This window comes from Leopardus geoffroyi, chromosome B2 (assembly GCF_018350155.1).
Source record: "Leopardus geoffroyi isolate Oge1 chromosome B2, O.geoffroyi_Oge1_pat1.0, whole genome shotgun sequence".
Taxonomy (NCBI): domain Eukaryota; kingdom Metazoa; phylum Chordata; class Mammalia; order Carnivora; family Felidae; genus Leopardus; species Leopardus geoffroyi.
The window spans coordinates 67268321-67288200 of NC_059332.1; the positions used below are offsets into that span (position 1 = coordinate 67268321).

Sequence of the window (19880 nt, forward strand, 5' to 3'; positions counted from 1 at the left end):
TCTGTGCTGTCAGTACAGAGCCCGATGTGGGGCTCGATCTCATGAAACCGTGAGATCTTGACCTGAGCCAAAACCAAGAGTCGGATGCTTAACTGATGGAGCCACCCAGGCGCCCCTCTAGTGTATTCTTAAAAGTTTGTGTAGAGAGTATATCTTATATTGTGTTTTTATCACAAAATTAGTAACAGAGAGGACAGAAGGAAACTTTTGGAAGTGTTGGATATGTTCATGGTATAAATTGTGGTGATGGTTTCACAGGTATATACTTATCTCCAAACTTACTAGTTTATATACATTAAATGTATACTGCTTTTTGAATGTCAATCATACTTCAATAAAGTGGTTTTTAAAAAAGAATTCCTCTAAGTAGCAAAGAGAACACTTGATGTTTTAACATAGAAATGAAAGCTAGTAAATATATAAAACCTTAGAGATCATATACCATTTCCATAAAAAATTAGATGCGTTATAAGACCTTGGTTGGATCACAATAAGGATTTCAACCCTGGAGACAAATCAGTACTTTTGGTGTTTTACAAGGGAACTGAAGCAGCAGTGACAGTTCTGCCCATTCTTGGGAGCAGTCTCTGTAGATGTTTGTATGCATTTGTTTCAAATACTATTGCTATAAGTGGATGTAATTAACTGTATTCATTTCCTATGCTGCTGTAACAAATTACCACAAACTATCCTAGAGTCTTAGAGATCCAATTTCTCAGTGAGCTAAAATCGAGGTGTCCACAGGGCTGTGTTCTCTCTGATGCTCCAGGGAAGAATCTATTTCCTTGTGTCTTTTAGCTTTTAAAGGCTGTTCTCATTCCTTGGCTTATGATGCTCTTCCATCTTAAAACCAGCAATGGCCCCTGTTTGACCTCTGTTTCCAGAGTCACATCTCCTTCTTTGACTCTGCTGCCTCCTTCCTTCCTTTATAAATACTCTTGTGATTACTGGGTCCCACCCAGATCCCCACAGCCCCCTTTTCCATGTAAGGTAACATCTTTGGGAGGGGGAGGTAATAATTCTGCTTATCACATCATAGTATGCTTTGCTTCATGCAACACAGGATTTTAGGAGGCAGTATAAATATTCTATGAAGGCTCTAAGTTTAGCAGATAAACTCCTTTGAGTTCACATATAGAACTCTGGTTTATATTTGATAGAAGACTTATAAATTATACACTAATCAGCTATTACCACATATCTCTTTAAATAAAGTTATAGATTATAGCCAGAAAGTGACATGACAAGACTTGTATCAAGATTTCCTACAATTTGAAAATAGTTTTTAAATATAAATTTGTATTAGGTTTTTGTTTACCTGAAATGAATCTAAAGAACATTTACAAATATTTTTATAATGAATAAGCAAGATAAATAAATGGCCCTGATTGGGAGTTATTTTTTATCTGGAAAGATAGAGTACATCTTTAGCTTATGCTCCAGGAAGAAAGTTCTTTCATACCAAAAAGGGCTTGGAGTACCCCATGTATTGGCATAACATGTGGGGCTTGTTGATTTCACTCCGATTTCAGCTGCTAAGAAGGCAATACCATCAGAGAGAAACAGTTCTAACATCCTAGATTTACTTGCACAAGAAAAGCAAGGTGTCTGGTATATATTAGAACAGAGGTTCTTGAACCAGAATATGGATAAATACTACCTGGGGAATCATATTACGTTACAGATTCCAATTCAGATCTGAGGAGTTATAAATTTATTATTAGGTTCTAGATGATGTTATTGGTCTCTGAACCACACTTTGCACAGCAGGGTTGTAGAACATTCTGGAAAGGCTACTATAGAAATGAACTTATAAAAACATGGTTCTTAACACCTTACTTTGAGTAAGCACTTGAGCAAAAACCAAAAAATTTGTTGTGAGTGCTAATAGGAAATAAGAAATGGACACTTCAGGGATGTCTGGGTGGCTCAGTCAGTTAAGCATCCGACTTTTGCTCAGGTCATGATCTCAGGGTTCATGAGACCGAGCCCCGTGTTGGGCTCTGTGCTGACAGCTCAGAGCCTGGAGCCTGCTTTGCATTCTATGGCTTCCTCTCCCATGCTCTGTCTCTATCTCTCAAAAATGAATAAGTGTTTAAAAAACTAAAAAAAAAAAAAAGAAAAAGAAAAAAGAAATGGACATGCCGGTAAAGATTGGGTGGGACATATAGTTATGACCATATCTTTAGTGAGGAAGAACTGAGACTATGTTTTAATTAGAATCCTCTGTATACACTTTCTAGTCAGTTGTGAGTAGGAACATATGGTACAAAAGTACTGTTAGTATTATAATGTGTGAATTTACTTTTTCCCAATAGATATTTTTTGCTTGTTTGAAGAATACCTTACATTATTGTTATATATATATATATATATATATATAGTTGGCATCACTGGTTTGTTCTATTTCTGGAATCAAGTTTTGATGCCCAGGGTGGGAAAAACTAGGTTAGCACTAAATCTTAACAATTTCATTCTTATTTTTGTGGGTTAGTTATTACAAAGCTCTGTATTTAAAGTTGTTTCTCTTACTTGAAAATAATTAGATGATAAACAAGCAAACAAGTAAACAAATAATACAGTTTTAGGCAGTTAAAATGATGCAGGGAAAAAGAATTGTGAGTGAGGGAATTGTGTTGAGCAGAAATTAGATGAAGTTAGACAAGAGACTGGGATGAAAATTCTAGGCTGACAGGAAGAGAAGATGTACAGACCTTGACTAAGAGCAGCTAGGCTTACCTGCCAGATGAGAAAGGCAGTGTGGCTAGAGGGAAGCGAATGAAAAGAAGCGAGGAGATGACCTTAAAGACTTTTAGGGGCAAAATGCAGTGCTTTGTGGGCTATGCAATTAAGAAGTTTGGATTTTATTGCAAGTGTGATAGAACAGTAACAGAGATAAAAGGAACAGATTAATGACTACAAAGCAATGATCTCCTGTTGTCTGACCTCCTCCCCTGTTTCTGATCAGGGCATCTATCACTCTATATTTCCTAGTTATTTATTTCATGGCCTATCTTACAACATGAATATAAGATCCTTGGACTTTCACATTGCCCATCACTGTATCCCCACTGCCCAGAACACTTCCTGACCTATGTTAATTTCTTAGTAATTTGTTTTTTTCTGAAGGTATGGGTAGGTAGAACTTGCTAGTTGATGAGTTTGAGGAGAAGATACAAGAAGAAAGAGTCCAAGGTAACAATTTTTTTTTCTTCTGAGAAAATGGATTAAAAAAGGTAAATATACCACAGCTGAAAAAATATTGAATTCAGAAAGATGAATTTATTTTGGAAAGAAATAAAAAATGAATTCAGCTTGAAATATATTAAAATTAGGGCAATGGCAACATATTCAAGGGGGAAGTGTTCTGCAGAATATTTTGAAATGTTTGGACAGCAGAGACCCCTATAGTGAAACCTATTCCCACAGAACACTAGTTGCATGTGATTGAAGAGGTGTTCTGCCAAAGAAAATTCACAAAGGTTGCACCTACTCAAAGGATCCTTCCTTCACCCTTTTCTTGACCTTGGTACTTCTCATGTCTTCGTTTTAATCTATATTAACTGCTTTCAGTCTGTCCTTATGGCTTCCATATGTCCTTACTTACATTATCCTTACTTGTCTTAATTATAATCATTACTTATTGTAATAATTATCTCAAAATCTATACATTTTTATTAATTTTAGTTAATTGTGTATATTTTAATTTTTACCATGTTCTTTTAACTAACTTTCTAATTTAACTTAAAATGTATATTTTAGGGGCGCCTGGGTGGCGCAGTCGGTTAAGCGTCCGACTTCAGCCAGGTCACGATCTCGCTGTCCGTGAGTTCGAGCCCCGCGTCGGGCTCTGGGCTGATGGCTCAGAGCCTGGAGCCTGCTTCCGATTCTGTGTCTCCCTCTCTCTCTGACCCTCCCCCGTTCATGCTCTGTCTCTCTCTGTCTCAAAAATAAATAAAAACATTAAAAAAAATTAAAAAAAATGTATATTTTATCTTTTATCTTTCATCTCTTAGATATTTTTTATCTTTTTATCTTTTATCTTTTATGGTTGTTGTTCTAGAAAAAGCAAACATAGCATGTATGTGTATGACAGGCCTCGGAGAGGAGTACCTTAGGAATTACCATGCCCTAAAAAAGCAGTGGCTTCACATTTGGACTCTTCTGTCCCTACTGCCATCAGGCTTTATGTAACTCTCTTAGCTCCCTAGTTCTAGTCTTGATAAAAAATAAATATAAATTATCACAACAGTGTTCCCTTTTTGAAACTCATGTTTTCTGTTGTAAATATTACTGGGCAGTATATACTGAATTGTGTCCGCCTCCAAATCTATATGTTGAAGCCTTAACTCCCAGTAAGACTGGGTTTGGAGATAGACCCTTTAAGGAGGTCATAAAATGTTAAATAAAGACACAGGGTAGGTCCTAATCTAATATATCTTTGTAAGAGGAGAAAGAGACACCAGGGATGCATGCACACACACAAAGCAAAGGCCATGTGATGACACAGTGAGAAGGTGGCCCTCTGTGAACCAAGGAGAGAAGCCTTAGGAGAAACCAAACCTGCCAACACCTTTATCTTAGACTTTCCGCCTCCAGAACTGTGAGAAAGCAAATTTCATTGTTTATGCCACACAGTCTGTGGTATTTTGTTATAGTAGCCCTAGTAGACTAATACACCAGGTTCTTAACGATGATTGCTGCATATCAAGCTTGCTGTGGTACACATAGCTTCCTCTTTTAATCAATGGGCAGAACTAACACATTGCTCTACTGAGCATGAGGGGACTGGTAAGTGTATCGTGCGCAAAGGAGAGCAGAATGGGGGTATCGGAAAGTACTGGTGATGTGCACTGCATACCCAGTTTTTGGTTGTTCCTCTTAATGGATTACAGTGATTTCTCATCCTCCTCATATTGCCTTTCTGAGACTCGGTGCTCCCACTGACTTGCACCCACATTTGATTTCACTCTTTCCATTTACAGAATGTAAGTTTTACATAACTGGCTTTTCAGTACCACTGCTACATGGTGACCTGATTAGGAAGCCTATTTCTCATTACAAAATAGTTCATATTCAGAAGATTAAAATTAAGATTACTGTAAGAATTCAAGTTTAATTAATAAAGGTTTTATTAAGTAAGTAGGTATAATAATAAAAGTATATGTATATTTAAAAATATTAGTATACACATATATATTTTTCTGATCTGATGACTGAGAAGGTCTAAGAGAAAAGACACTCCAGTAGCAACAATCACACCTAGTGCCCAGGTCTTGGCTTCTGGTACCTTCCCCAATAAAAGGAACCAGGTCTTTTTGGAGAAATGGCTAATTCTAGGACAGGGGCAGGATGAGCCTGAAGCAACTAACTTGAAAGAAAGAAAGAAAGAAGGAAAGAAAGAAAGAAAGAACAAAAGAAAGAAAGGGAAAGAAAGAAAGGGAAAGAAAGAAAGAAAGAGAGAGAGAAAGAAAGAAAGAGAAAGAAAGAAAGAAATCCACAGTGATGGGGATGGTGGGGGTGTGCAAAAAGAACACAGGAGCCAAGTGAAAGAGACATCAGTGGCCCAAACTGGAACAGTTTGAGCAACACCAACAAATAGTATTAGATAATAACCCAATTATAAAATGAATATCTGTGAGTCCCTACTTATGTAAATAAATTACAAATTAATACATAAAGGAGAGAAAAATTTGTGCAGAATCCCTAATAAATTATGGAGATACGCTGCCCTAAAGGAGGAAACGTAATTCCCCACCTCTTAAGTGTAGGCTGTGCACAATGATTTGTTATTATAAATAATTTATTATAAATGTTACAATATAGAAAAGTGGAAAAAAGAATAACTTTATGGTGAACAAACCTGAAAAACATGATTTTAGCTGGTGATCAAGGTGAATGTTGACAGTCACCAATTATGTTGATGGTATGTAACCTTGAAATGATGTGATGAAAATGACACTTTAACTCTGTGATATTCCTCCCCCAAACCCATGATCCCAGGATAATTGTGAGAAAAACACAATTTCTACAGAGGGGCCTCCTGCAATATACCTAACCACTGCTCCTCTAAGCTGCCAAGATTATCAAAAACAAGTCTGAGAAACTGTCACAGTCAAGAGGAGCCAAAAGAAACACCACAGTTGAAGGTAATGTGGTATCCTGGGACAGAAAAGGGGAATTACATAAAAACCAAAGAAATCTGAATGAACTGTGGACTTCACATAATAATAATGTGTAAACAGGGGCGCCTGGGTGGCTCAGTAGGTTAAGTGTCTGACTTCAGCTCAGGTCATGACCTTACAGTTCCTGAGTTCGAGCCCTGTGTCGGGCTCTGGGCTGACAGCTCAGAGCCTGAGCCTGCTTTGGAATCTGTGTCTTCCTCTTTCCCTCTTTCCCTCTACCCCTCCTCAATTCATGCTCTGTCTGTCTCTCTCTCTCTCAAAAGTAAATAAACATTAAAAAAATAAAAAATAATAATAATGTGTAAATAGAGGTTTATTAATTATAACAAATGTGGTATGTAGTAAGATGTTAGTAATAGAAACTACTGTTTTTATATCTGTATACATTTTCTGTAAATCTAAAATTGTTCTTTAAAATGTATATTAATGATAAAAAATAATTGGGAGAAAATATTTCAATTACCAAATACATTCTGTATGCTAGGACCATGCTAGAGCTTTTTGTTAATCTTAGTTCAGGGAAACATCAGCCCATCCTAAATGAATACAGTCATCTCAAATATTGCTAGAGGAGACATTTCTGTTAGAACACAAAATCCCATATGTTCAAAGCTTTGGAACCCTTTTTTTTCTTGCCATACAGCAAGCTGATATTGGCATAGATAAGAATGGGTAAAATAATTTAATCATATTTAATGTTAGAACTATGATTTTTAACCACCTGGCACATGTAAGAGAAACTTTTTCTTTTGATGCTGATTTAGCAAAATTCAAAATGAACATGGTGTGTCATGGCAATTATATTATTTCTGCCAGGGTGCATGCAGATTTTTTAGATATCTGGTCTCAATTTGACAGTCTTTTGAACTTAATATATCTTCTGTGCACTGTCAGCTACATCATAATTTCATATCTGATACTTGGATTGGCAATGTTCTTACTATATGTCACTAATAAAAATGAAATCTTGACTAGGAATAAATGTATTCTTTGGGGCCATTAATGGGATATTGTGTAAATCAAAGAGAAAAATAAAAACACCTGGCTAAATTAATTTATGAGCAGCATCTACTAATGTTGAATGGCAGCCAAGCATTCCTCATTGTCCCTCATAACACCAATTCTATGTGATTTCATAGATGTTCTGCCAAAAATTGTGGTCATATAAGTTTGGGAAAAGCTAGGTTTAACTAAATTAAATGGGAGATTTTTTCCAAGTCTCGTCATAATATACTATGGTATTTTGTGATTGCTCAAGTTTGCATATAATTTTCCAAGATTTTTTTTTAACCACAAAACCCATTTTCATAGAAAACAGTATTATTCTAAGAAAGCAGTTTCCTTGGAACTCTAATTAGGAAAACTTAGTCTAGGTCAATGTTTCTCCAAGTCTGGTCTTGTGATCATCAGCATCAGTATCAGTCGGGAAATTATTAGAAATGTAAATGCTGTGCACCAGCTTAGACCTCCTGAATCAGGAAGTATTGGGTTGGAGCCCAGCAATCTGTGTTTTAATAAGCCTTCCAGGTGTTTCTGATGCATACTGAAATTTGAGCACCATTAATCTAAGAGAAACTCATATCTTGAACTTAGAGACCAATGTTATTGATTGCTTAATATCTTTACTATGGTTGCTTTTCAAAGGATTGATGTCTTCAAATGGGCTGGAAGCCATTACTTCATTTGGAATTTCAAAGGAGCTATATATGAGTTCTTGGTACTCAGAATTGGATTAGTGGGATATATTGATTAAGAAATCTGAGATGAACCATAAAAATTCTTTGATTCTATAAACATCTGATTTCTGTTTAATGTGGAATGAATGAGGGGGTCCTATTTCTTTAGGTGGGACATTAAAGAAAGATGACATTATGGAAAAAAATAAATACTGGGGTGCTTGGATGGCTCAGTTGGTTAAGCATCTAACTCTTGATCTCAGCTCAGGTCTTGATCTGTGGGTTGTGAAATCAAGCCCCGTGTTGGGCTCCACACCCAGTATGGAGCCTACCACACAAAAGCAAACAAACAAGAAAATACTTTATTGTGGACTATGATAAACAGCTTTTATTTAAAATTTTTTTTATGTTTATTTATTTTTGAAAGAGAGAGAGACATAGTGCAAGTGGGGGGAGGGGCAGAGAGAGAGGGAGACACAGAATCCGAAGCAGGCTCCAGGCTCTGAGCTGTCAGCACAGAGCCTGATGCAGGGCTTGAACCCATGGACTGTGAGATTATGACCTAAACTGAAGTCGGACACTTAACCAACTGAGCCACCCAAACAGCTTTTACTTCAAGGCACACATTTACTCAGTAAAGACAAAGAAGGTAACGTAGACTGGCAATGTAAAGGGTCTGTGTAGTTAAGCATCACATATCACTCTGGGTCCAGATTGCTTGGGTTTGAAGGCCACTTTTTCTTGGGCATGTTCTTTAATACTCTGTGCTTTAGTTTTTATCTGTAAAATGGGGATAATGATAGTACCTATCTCATAGGATGCTATAAAGATGAAATTAATGAGTTATTATATTTTCGGTTTCTTTTTTTCAGTTTTATTGAGGTATGATTGATCAATAAAAATTGTGTGTTTAAAGTATCCAATATGATGTTATGATATAGATACATATTGTGAAATGATTACCACAATTAAACCAATTGATATATCCATCACCTCACATACTTACATAGTTACTTGTGTGTGTGTGTGTGTGTGTGTGTGTGTGTATGTGTGTGTGTGATAGGAACACTTGAGATCAACTTATAGCAAATTTCACATATACAATACATTATTATTAACTATAGTTATCGTGCTCTATATTAGGTCTCCAGAACATATTCATCTTATAACTAAAAGTTTGTACCCATTGACCAGAATTCCCTATTTCCCTTACCTTTCAGCCCCTGATAACCACAATTCTACTCTTCATTACTGTGAGTTTGACTTTTTTTTAGATTCCACATGTAAGTGAGATCATGCAGTATTTGCTTTTCTGTGTCTGGCTTATTTCTCTTAGTATATATATCCTCCAGTTCATCAGTGTTGTTGCATTAAATATATTAAATTATTAAATATATTAAAATAATTATACCTATAATTTGTGGTATATATACCACAAATTATAGGTATAATTATTTTAATACCTTTGTCCTTTAACCTTTATACTGGAGTTAAAAGTGATTTATATAATACTATTAGAATATTCTGAATATGTCTATATACATATCTTTATCAGTGAGTTTTATGCTTTCGTGTCTTCACATTACTTTCACATCTCATGTTAGCTTCCTTTCATTTTAGCTTGGAGAGCTCCCTTTAGCTTTTCTTGTAAGACAGATCTGGTGGTGATGCATTCCCTCAACTTTTATTTGTATGGGAAATACTTTCTCTTTTTCTCATTTGTGAAAAACAGTTTTTCTGGCTAAATTAACGTATTTTTGGCTGCCAGTTTTTATCTTTTAGAAATTTGAATATATTATCCTGTTTTCTCCTTGATTGCAAGGTTTCTGTTGAGAAATCTGCTGAGGTTTTCCTTGAATGTGACCAACATTTTCACCTGCTACTTTCAAAGTTTTCTTTGTCTTGATTTTTGACAATTTGGTTATAATGTATTCCAGTGAAATCTTTGAATTAAACCTGTTTGGGGGACCATTAAGCTTCAGGTATCTGAATATCCATATCTATCCCCAGATTTGGGAAGTTTTCAGTCATTATGGAGCCTGAGGGCTCCATCTCAGGAACTGTCAGATCATGACCTGAGCTGACTCTTGATTTTGGCCCCATGCTGAGTGTGGAGGCTGTTTGGGAATCTTCCTCTCCTTCCCTCTTTCTCTCTCTCCCTCTGCCCTTCTCCCTCACTTGTGCTCTCTCTCTCTCTAAAATGAAAAAAAATAATAAGCTTTCTGTTCTTTTCTCTCTGCATCCTCTGCAACTCCCATAATGTGTATTTTAGTTTTGTTGATGATGATGTCCCATAAATCACATGGAGTTTCTTCAGTCCTTTTCTATTCTTTTCCCTTTTATCTCCTTTGACTGGATAATTTCAAGTGATTTGGCTTCATGCTTACAGATTCTGTCTTCTCTTTGATCAAGTCAATGTTGACAATCTTTATTGTATTTTTAATTTCATTCATTGTATTCCTCAGCTCCAGAATTTCTCTTTGGTTCTTTTTTTATTATTTCTGTCTCTCTGGTGAACTTCTAACTTTGTTCATGTACTATGTATTTCTTTGAGTTGTCTATATGTGTTCTCTTATAGCTCACTGAGTTTCCTTAATATAATTATTTTGAATTCTTTTCAGGCAATTCATAGGTCTCAGGCAATTCTTTGAGGTCTATTACTGGAAAATTATTGTGTTCCTTTGGTGATGTCATTCTCCTTGATTTTTTTTTTCTTAGTTCCTTGAACTCTTGCATTGCTGCCTTTGTGTTTTAAGAAATAGTCATATCCTGCAGTCTTTACTGAGTGCACTGCTTCAGGGGAGAACACCTTCACCAGTTTGCCTGGCTAGGCACTCTTATGCTCTCTCTGACATTTTGTATGGATGTACCCATTCCATATCTCTTGTTCCTTCTTGTGGGGGATTTCTAAAGTTGTATGCCTTCTTTCAATCTTGCAGAGCTAGTCTGCATGCTGAGTCACCTGTTTGTTTTCCCTCAGGTGGTGTCCTGCAATGCTCAAGTTTGTGTGCTTTCTCCTAATCCTCCAGAATAGGGGATTTCTGTGCTTGCTTTGTTAGCTGTCTGTGAAGGCTCAGACTGGACATCTGTTGTGGGGGGGGGGGCATGCATGAGGAACTGGCCAAAGTGTGATGGGTGAGGTACACAACATAGAAGTTGCTCTTGGACCCTTTGAGGGGATCTGCAGGCAATGTGCTTCCTTACTGGGTGAGCCTCTTTATGAATTCAATGAGGCGTTTAGTAAGATCCACAGCCCTTTGATGATTTGGAGACATTGTTGCTGTGTTTCTAGCAGCACCCCCCCCCCCACCCTACCCCCAGCCATGCCTATCACTTCAATATTGTAGGTGAGGTGAGAAAGAAGTGGACTTCTTGGGCAATGTCCTGCTTGGCTGGAGAAGCCAGGTGCTGATACATTATGTTTTCACTTTCCCCTGTGGGAGAAATTGCAAGCTGATGGATCTCTTGGCACAGAGCAGTGCTGTTTTGGGGAATAGATGATGTAGGTAAAGTAAAACTGTTCTTTTTACGCTCTTCAATGCATCTATTCTCTCTCTCTCTCTTTCCCTCTCTCTATCTCTCTTGCTCTCTCTCTTTTTGCTGGACCTTCTCTGATGGACTCTGGGACTCTCATAAAGGTATTTTCTTTTTTTTTTTTCTTTTCTTTTTTTTAATTTTTAAAATTTTTTTTCAATATATGAAGTTTATTTTCAAATTGGTTTCCATACAACACCCAGTGCTCATCCCAAAAGGTGCCCTCCTCAATACCCATCACCCACCCCCCTCCCTCCCACCCCCCATCCACCCTCAGTTTGTTCTCAGTTTTTAAGAGTCTCTTATGCTTTGGCTCTCTTCCACTCTAACCTCTTTTTTTTTTTTTTTCCTTCCCCTCTCCCATGGGTTTCTAGGATCCACATAAGTTTCTAGGATCCACATAAGAGTGAAAACATATGGTATCTGTATAAAGGTATTTTCAACCATGGATAGTTGTCAAGATCAATGTTCTGTGGGGGGTGATGGTAAAAAACACTTCTATTCTGCCATCTTGCTCTGAGTTAAAATTTTTAGCACTTAAGAGAATAAGTTCAGTATGTGTTAATTTAATAAAAAACAAATATGAATAATATTGATTCCAGTCTTCTATGGTTACATGAGTGTTCTCTTTGATTATTATAATGAAGATGGGAGTTTGATATTTTATTATATTTTTATGTATTATATATTAAAACGGTTGAGGAAATAATAAAATTGTGTGTCATAATTTGGGCCCTTCATTCATTCATTCCATAAATTTCCATAACTGTGTACTATTTGATAATTAGTTTTCTTGATCTCAAAATGCTCAAGACATGGCTGATACGTACAATTTTCAGTCAATTGATTCTGAACTTAAATTTCTCTTCTGTATTTTATTATATTATCTGATTTATATTTTTTAATCTTATTTTTTAGGTAGGTTAAGTTTCTCTAATTTATGCATGTTGTTTCCACATTTACTTATCAGAGAAGATGGTTGACCTTTAAAAAATATGATTGAAAAATATGAGGCAGAAAGATGAGTTATAATTGAATTAATAATAGGTATGTTTATTAAATGATAATTTGACACAAAACACAATCTTGGTTAGAAGCTAAACTTTAAAATGCACTTGGAGTCATAAAATTAATCCATCCATGTGGAATTCATTTAAAAATTTTTTGTGCATCCAGTTTTAGCCAATTATCTGTTGAAATATCTTTTAAGAGAAGGACTTAAAAATAGTTTTACGATTAAGTTCAAGTAATAAATTAAACATAAAACAAAATCCATATATACTTTTAATTTAATTTTAGTCTTTTATTAGGTCTTAAATTTGAATATAAAAATTTACATATATATGCTCTAACTTTATATTCAGTGCCAAACACCTTTATTCAACTAATGATTAAATCTGGGCCACACAGCTATAAAACCAGAGAACACATTAAGTATATTCCCTTAAAGTTTCCATTTTTATTTTTGGAGCTTGACTAAGAACTTATTATTTCCACATTGCCTTGAATAATCATTTTGTTTAAATTATTTATTTTGACTATTCCATATTTTTTATTCCATGTCAATGAACTAATATCTTTCTTCTTTTTTTTAATAATTTTTTATTTTCTGAACACTTATCTTCCTCAGCCATTAAGTAACCATTCACCCTACTTTTGAGAATATTTGGTAAAACAGTTACTGTTTGACAGAATTTGCTTTGGGGTTCTGCCTTTATTGGTAGCTATAAAAGTGACTTGTGGGTGTTTTGTTCAGTTTTGACTTTTGCACATGCATTTCTTTTTAACTGTTTGCCTTTTGTGACCAGATCTCTAGAGTTCTATGTTAGCTCTGAAGTTTTAGATGCTGTATCCTCATTAATCTCTCCCTTTTTCAAATAATGATTAGCATATCTTGGAATATGTCTTGCAGTGTTACTTGATTGTTTCAGATATGTATGCTTCGCTTTCAAATGTATTATTAAGCTGTAGAAAGCCAGAAAATTAAGGTCTCATAGTAGTCTATGCTGGTTGATTTTGTAGAATGAATGAACTACACTCAAGAGTGTTTTGAATGACAAGTAGAAAGAAGAGAATGTCTTTTTGGAGTCAACTTATTTTTATTTACCCAAGAAACTGTTGAATAATGTTTACTATGTAAAGCTAAGCCCTTTATACATGTTAACTCATTTGACTTTTATAATCAGTCTTCTATGAGGTTGGAATCCTGGCTCTGGTATTCACTACTTATATAACTTTAGGCAAGTTAACTCCTCTGAGTGTCAGTATTCTCATTTGTTATAGAATAAAGAAAGTCTTCTCAAAGTGTTTTGTGAAGATTAAATAAAATATCATTTGTAAGGTCCTGGCACATAATAATCATTTTTTCTGTATTATAGATTTTCCTAGAAAGCATCAGATACGTAAATGGAGACAGTGTATTTTTAACACTTCTAAATCTTTCATTTATACAGGGTCTGAGAGAGCTTGCTGTTTGCGTAATGGGTTATCAGTCAAGGTTGATTAGAGCAAGGAAGAGAACAACCTAATCTGAAAACTTAAAAGTATTGATGGGCCAATGGGAGAGCCGAGAGTGGCATTGCCAAGAGAAAAACTTTGAAGGAATTAGCATGCTCAGTTAGCAGAGCTCCAGATGACAACCAAGTGAGTCATGCACAGCATTTCTGTCCCATACCTCTCCTTTCTCAGTTTCTAGCCCTGCAAAGATCTCTAATGGCAGTGGGAAGTTTGGGGGACTGGTGAAAGAGAAAAGTCTACACCATGACTCTCTTTTCTAACACAACCCTCCAAAAGCGAAGTCAAACACTTGAATTTAGATTAAATTATTTATAATTTAATTACCTTTAGAATTTTCATATAAGGTGGGAATTAACATTTTTTTGCCTCACAAAAAGAGACTTACAGTGATCAGGAAGCTATAAATACTTCCCCAAATTTTACCTAAAATGAGTGCAAATCATGGAACAGATTTGCGATGACAGTGGTCGGAAACAATAAAATTACTCTCTTTTTTTTGCACTCTACTATATCCAAATCATCCAATTCAATTAACTAAAGTGTTACTTAATTTATAATTTCTTTGTAATCAGAGAATAGGGTAAATATTTATTATAAACTTTTAAGTGTCACACGTGAGGCAGACACCTATGGAACAAGATTCATGTTAGGTGCAGAAATAGCCCTAGTTTTGAGAGTGACATTCTTCTTTCTTTGGTACCAGGGGTTGAAACTTAATTGTCATGTATACTAACTATGTCAATATCTGTGTATTTATGATATGTTTATGTTATAAATGAATAGACTGAGGGGAATTCCAGCTTTTTGGAAGTTAATACAAAAGACATGTTAAGAGACAAGTACTTAAGAAAGGTGTAATTAATGAAAAAAGTAAGGAAGAAATATACTCAAGAGATACTTTGCAGGAAAAATTATAATACTCAGTCACTAATTGATAAAGAAATGAAGGAGAAGGAGTAGTTTAAAGTGACTTCAAATTTTCAAGATTTCTTGGTCACTTGTATAGCAAGAATGCCTTCCTTAGTGAAATGACTCATTTCCAAGAAAAATAGTTTTGCGCCTGTAAAAGCTTAATTTATACTTTCCGACCCTGTTATGCTTTGGTGGGCTTTGCAATGCCAAGGGTGTGGGGGCAGGGTATTAAATGAAGAGGGGTCTGGTTCTTGGTCATCATCTATTGGTGCTAGCATCTGTAAAGACAGCTACATTTCCATATGATCTTTTACCCTGTCACCATTATTCATTTTTCTTTCTGTGAAAAAGACCATCAAGATAACTAGGGTTTACTGCTAAGTCCATGTAACTCTTGGTAACATAAGCAATTGAACTTTTCTGCCTCCATGAAGCACAGTAGGATGCACAGGGATACATAAGACTCATATTCACAAGGGTCCCTAAAAGGAACAAATGGCACATTCAAATTAATGTATCTCGGAGAGAGTTTATTTACACAGGAAGTAATTCTAAAGATATGAATGTAAGGAGACAACAAGGGATAGTACAGGTACACAGAACTAGTAGCAGACCCTAAAAGTGAAAGGAGAAAGAGGCTACCAGAACCTAGAAGGGGAGACAATTAGGAAGTGAAGCTGACTTGAAAGGAGGAGTGATCATCCAAGGGATGCAGCCAACCTAAGGTGACTCTTCAGGAAGGGCTTCAGGGGTTTAAATATCTCGATATCACACTTTTTCTTCATTTTCTTCTGTAGTCCCCATTGGTCAAATCCCACTGGAACCAGTAAGAAGAGAGCAAAATAGAAGAGGAGAGTGAATCTGGAGGGGCAAATGGAAGATATGTGGCATGAGATATTAGGTATGTCACCTTAGATACCACCTTTGGTAATGTTTTGTCTATTGACTTTTACTCTACTGAGTACAAGGTGTTTGCTTGTTTGTGTGTTTGTTTTACCATACTTGCCAGTTTTTAGGCTATATTGGAGACAAGAGCCCTTTATCCTTAAAAACTATCTGAGATTCCTTCTCTGGGCTTGGAATGTCAAAGGTGGTTCATTTCTTCTTAAGGAAAAACAGTATCTTTGGGGTGCATGGGTGTCTCAGTCAGTTAAACATCCGACTCTTGATTTTGGCTTATGTCATGATCTCATGGTTCATGGGATTCAGGCCTATTTTGGGCTCTGTGCTGACAGTGTGTAGGCTGCTTGGGATTCTCTCTCTCCTTCTCTCTCTACACCTCCCCTCACTCTCTGTGTCTCTCTCTCAAAATAAATAAACTTAAAAAACATAATTTTAAAGCACTTTGATTCTTCTTTTTCTTTACTCCCTTTACTTATAAGCTTTTATTTCTGATCAGTTCATATTACTCCCATCTGATGATTTTTAAAAAGTAAGCAAGCATCAATTAGTTCCAGATGCATATATTATAACTGTACCAGAGAAACATGACAGGGTTGAACAAAACAAACCCAGAGTGGTGACAGAGGTGGGGACTCTGAATAAAGGCTTCACAGAAAGCAAGACCCTCGAGTCAAAACATCTGAATACAATCAGTGTCGCATCTGGCATTTAAATAACTCTTTGACTTCAGAGATGCACAGACTTAGACCCTGGGCTACATGCATTGAATCTTTACTGAATTTAAGCGAACATCTTATTCTTCATTCTTGTTCTCTACCGCACCTTTTCCCCATAAAGATCACTTATTTTGGTGGTGTCAACACCATGTTCTCTATGTTTGAGACCCAGAAGATTCTCTCAGACATCTTTTAGTACTTTCATGTCCAAAGTAAAAATTAACAAATAATTCTAGCAATCAACAACAACAACAGAGGAGAGTGGCCCATCAGGAATGAAGGTTTGTATTAGTCTACTAAGTAAAGAATTCAGTCGAGCTGATTTTCTGCTTGAGAACAAAAGACACTTAGTGGAAAAGGAAATGATAAAATACTGCTTACAGTTTTGCTTTATTGCCCGCTGGTGGCCATGATTGTGCTTCAATGAACACTACTGAAATGTTTATTGGAAATGGTGGCATAATCCTTGTCCCTCTTCCCTAATCTCAGCGGGGGGGGGTGGGGGGGTGGGAAGCTTTCACTATTTCACTGTCAAATATGTTTGCTGTAGATTGTGCTAGACGGTCTTTATCATATTAAGAAGTTCTGTTCTAGTTGCTAATATTTTTTACAAGGAATGGGTATTAATGTTTGTCAAATATTTTTATTCTGTAAATACTGAAATGATCATATATCTTTTCTTTTTTAACAGTTATGGGGTTATTAACATTGAGTTATTTTTGAGTGTTAATCCAGCCTTGTGTTCCTGGACTAATTCTCTCATGGTTGTAGTATATTCTTTTTAAATATCACTGCTTTCAATTTGCTAATATTTTATTTACCATTTGAGTGTTTATCTTCATATAGGAAATCTATGAATTTCCTTTCTAACAGTGCCCTTGTCAAGTTTGGGTATCAAAGTTATGGTAGTCTCATACAAAAGTTCGGAAGTGTTTGTATGTTTTTCTGTTTTCTGGAAGAGATTGTGCAAGATTGATGTTATGTTTTCCCTAAATAAAATAATTAAATGGAAGAATTCACCAGTGATGCTATCTGGGTTTAAGCCTCTTTTTTTTTTTTTTTTTTTTTTTTTTGTGGAAAGGTACTTGGGTATAGATTTTATTTCTTTAATTACTGTTGTAATATTCACATATTTTATTTCTTCTTGTTTTGGTAAATTGTATTTTTCAAGGATTTCATCCATTTTCTCTAAAATTTTTATGGGTATAAAGGTGTTTATAATATTCTGATTGTCTTTTTAAGTTACTAGATATATGTAGAGATGTGTCCTTTTATAGTCCTGATGATTTATATCCCTCCTTCCAGATCAATTCTGTTAGGAGTATTTCAACATTATTAATCTTTTGAAAATAACTCTGATTATTGATTTTTCTATATATCGATTTCTGCTCTTATATTATCATTTAAATTTTTTTTAATGTTTATTTTTGAGAGAGAGAGAGCATAAATGGGGAGGGGCAGAGAAAGAGGGAGACACAGAATCTGAAGCAGGCTCCAGGCTCTAAGCTGTCAGCACAGAGCCCAATGTGGGGCTCAAACCCACCAGCGGTGAGATCATGACCTGAACTGAAGTCAGATGCTTATCTGATTGAGCCAGATTATTTTTTTATACTTATTATTATTTTTTATATACTTATTATGCTTATATACTTATATACTTATTATTATTTTTTTGACTTTTTGGGCTTGGTTTTCTATTCTTTTCCTAGGTGCCTGAGATACATGCTTAGAGAATTGATGTTCAGCTCTAAAGCATTACATTTTCTTCTAAACACTACTTTAGATACAGTCCACCATTTTCAATATGTTCTAACTTCACTCTAGTTCAACTTCAAGTAAATTTACAATTTTGATTTCATATATTCATTTATATATGGGCCACTTATAATTGTATTTCTTAAATTTCCAAACATTTGGCAATTTTCTAGTTATCTTTTGCCTTTATTTCTAGCTTAATTCCATATAATACATGAGTTCAGTCTTTGAAATTCGTCAAGACTTTGTTGTATCAGCATTAACCGCATTAATTTTGGTTAATGACCCGTGTGTACTTGCAAAGAAGTTAATTTGGTCATTGTTAGATGCAATGTTATATATATGTTAATTAGATGAAATACATGAATTGCATTTTTAGGTTTATATCCCTATGGATTTTTGGTTTACTTCCTTCACCATCTGCTAAGAAAAAGCATAAAATCTCTTGTATGATTTTGGGTATGTCTACTGTTCCTCTCATTCTGTCAGTTTTTTCCTTTTATATTTTAATGCTATGTTCTTGATAGCACACACAAATTTAGAGCTATTTTATCTTCCTGGAAGATGAACTACCTCACGTTGGCTGTGTTATTATGAAATGTCTATCTTTAACTCTAATAGTACTATATTAATTAAAATATTCTTTGTCTAATAGTATAGTTACACCGACTTTCCTTTGGCTAACATATATATAGTATACATTTTTCCATTCTTTTACTTTAAAAATTTGTCTTTAAATTGTGTTTCTGGCATGCAGCATATAGTTTTCCCTTAATCTGTCTGGAAAATATAGTATTTTAAGTTCAACATTGAGTCCACTTACATTTAATATAATTACTGATACAGTTGGGTTTTTATCTGTCATCTTATTAATTGTTTCTATTTGATCCACCTGTTGTATGTTCTATTTTCTCTGCTTTGCTTTCATATTTTGGCCTATTAAATAAATTTTATTATTTCATTTTTCCTACTATTAATTTATTAGTGACACTTTAAAACTAAGCCTATACTTTTCTTCAGCTGTTATTAAATTGACAAATATCTGTCCATGTCTTGTAACAGATTATCACATTTCTATTTCTATAATAATGCTAAAATTCTGAAACACTTTAACCTGCTTTATTCCTATTCTGTTTCCACGTTGCTGGCATAGATTTTATTTCTACATACATTTTAAACTACACTAGACATTATGTTATATTTTGTTAATCAAATCTGTTTGTATTTACTCATATTTATGCCTTTCATTTCTCTTCAATTCTTTCTTGCATTTCTGTGTTTCCATCTGGAATGATTTTATTTCTACCTGAAGAACTTCTCTAAGATGACGTAAGGTTTCTCTGTCATGCTCTTTACTTCATTCTGAGCCTTCATCAGCAATGCCTTTAAGTGTAATTCTACCAAACACTGTGTTCAATGAATTTTAGTCTTTTTTTAGCATGCTCCTCAAAATGCTCCCAGCCTCTACCCATTGCCTAATCCCAAAGCTACTTCTACATAGTCAGGTACCCCATCTCAGTGCCACAATCTGTAATGGTTTTCTATTGCTCTGGCAACAAATCATCACAAATTTAGTGGCTTAACAACACAGATTAATTATCTGGAGGTCAGAAATCCAAAATGGGTCGGCAGTATCATCTGTTTCCTGTCTTTTCCAGCATTCCTTGCCTTGTGGTGACTTC

General features: G+C 35.3%; 1 long non-coding RNA gene across 1 annotated transcript in view; it reads left to right on the forward strand.

Moving 5' to 3' along the window:
* The window catches only part of LOC123608620, a 288013-nt gene that overhangs the window by 222311 nt on the left and 45822 nt on the right, over positions 1-19880 (forward strand). Inside the window, exon 3 of the long non-coding RNA XR_006717341.1 lies at positions 15622-15725. This is a non-coding gene — a long non-coding RNA (uncharacterized LOC123608620). The remainder of the gene's footprint in view (positions 1-15621; positions 15726-19880) is intronic.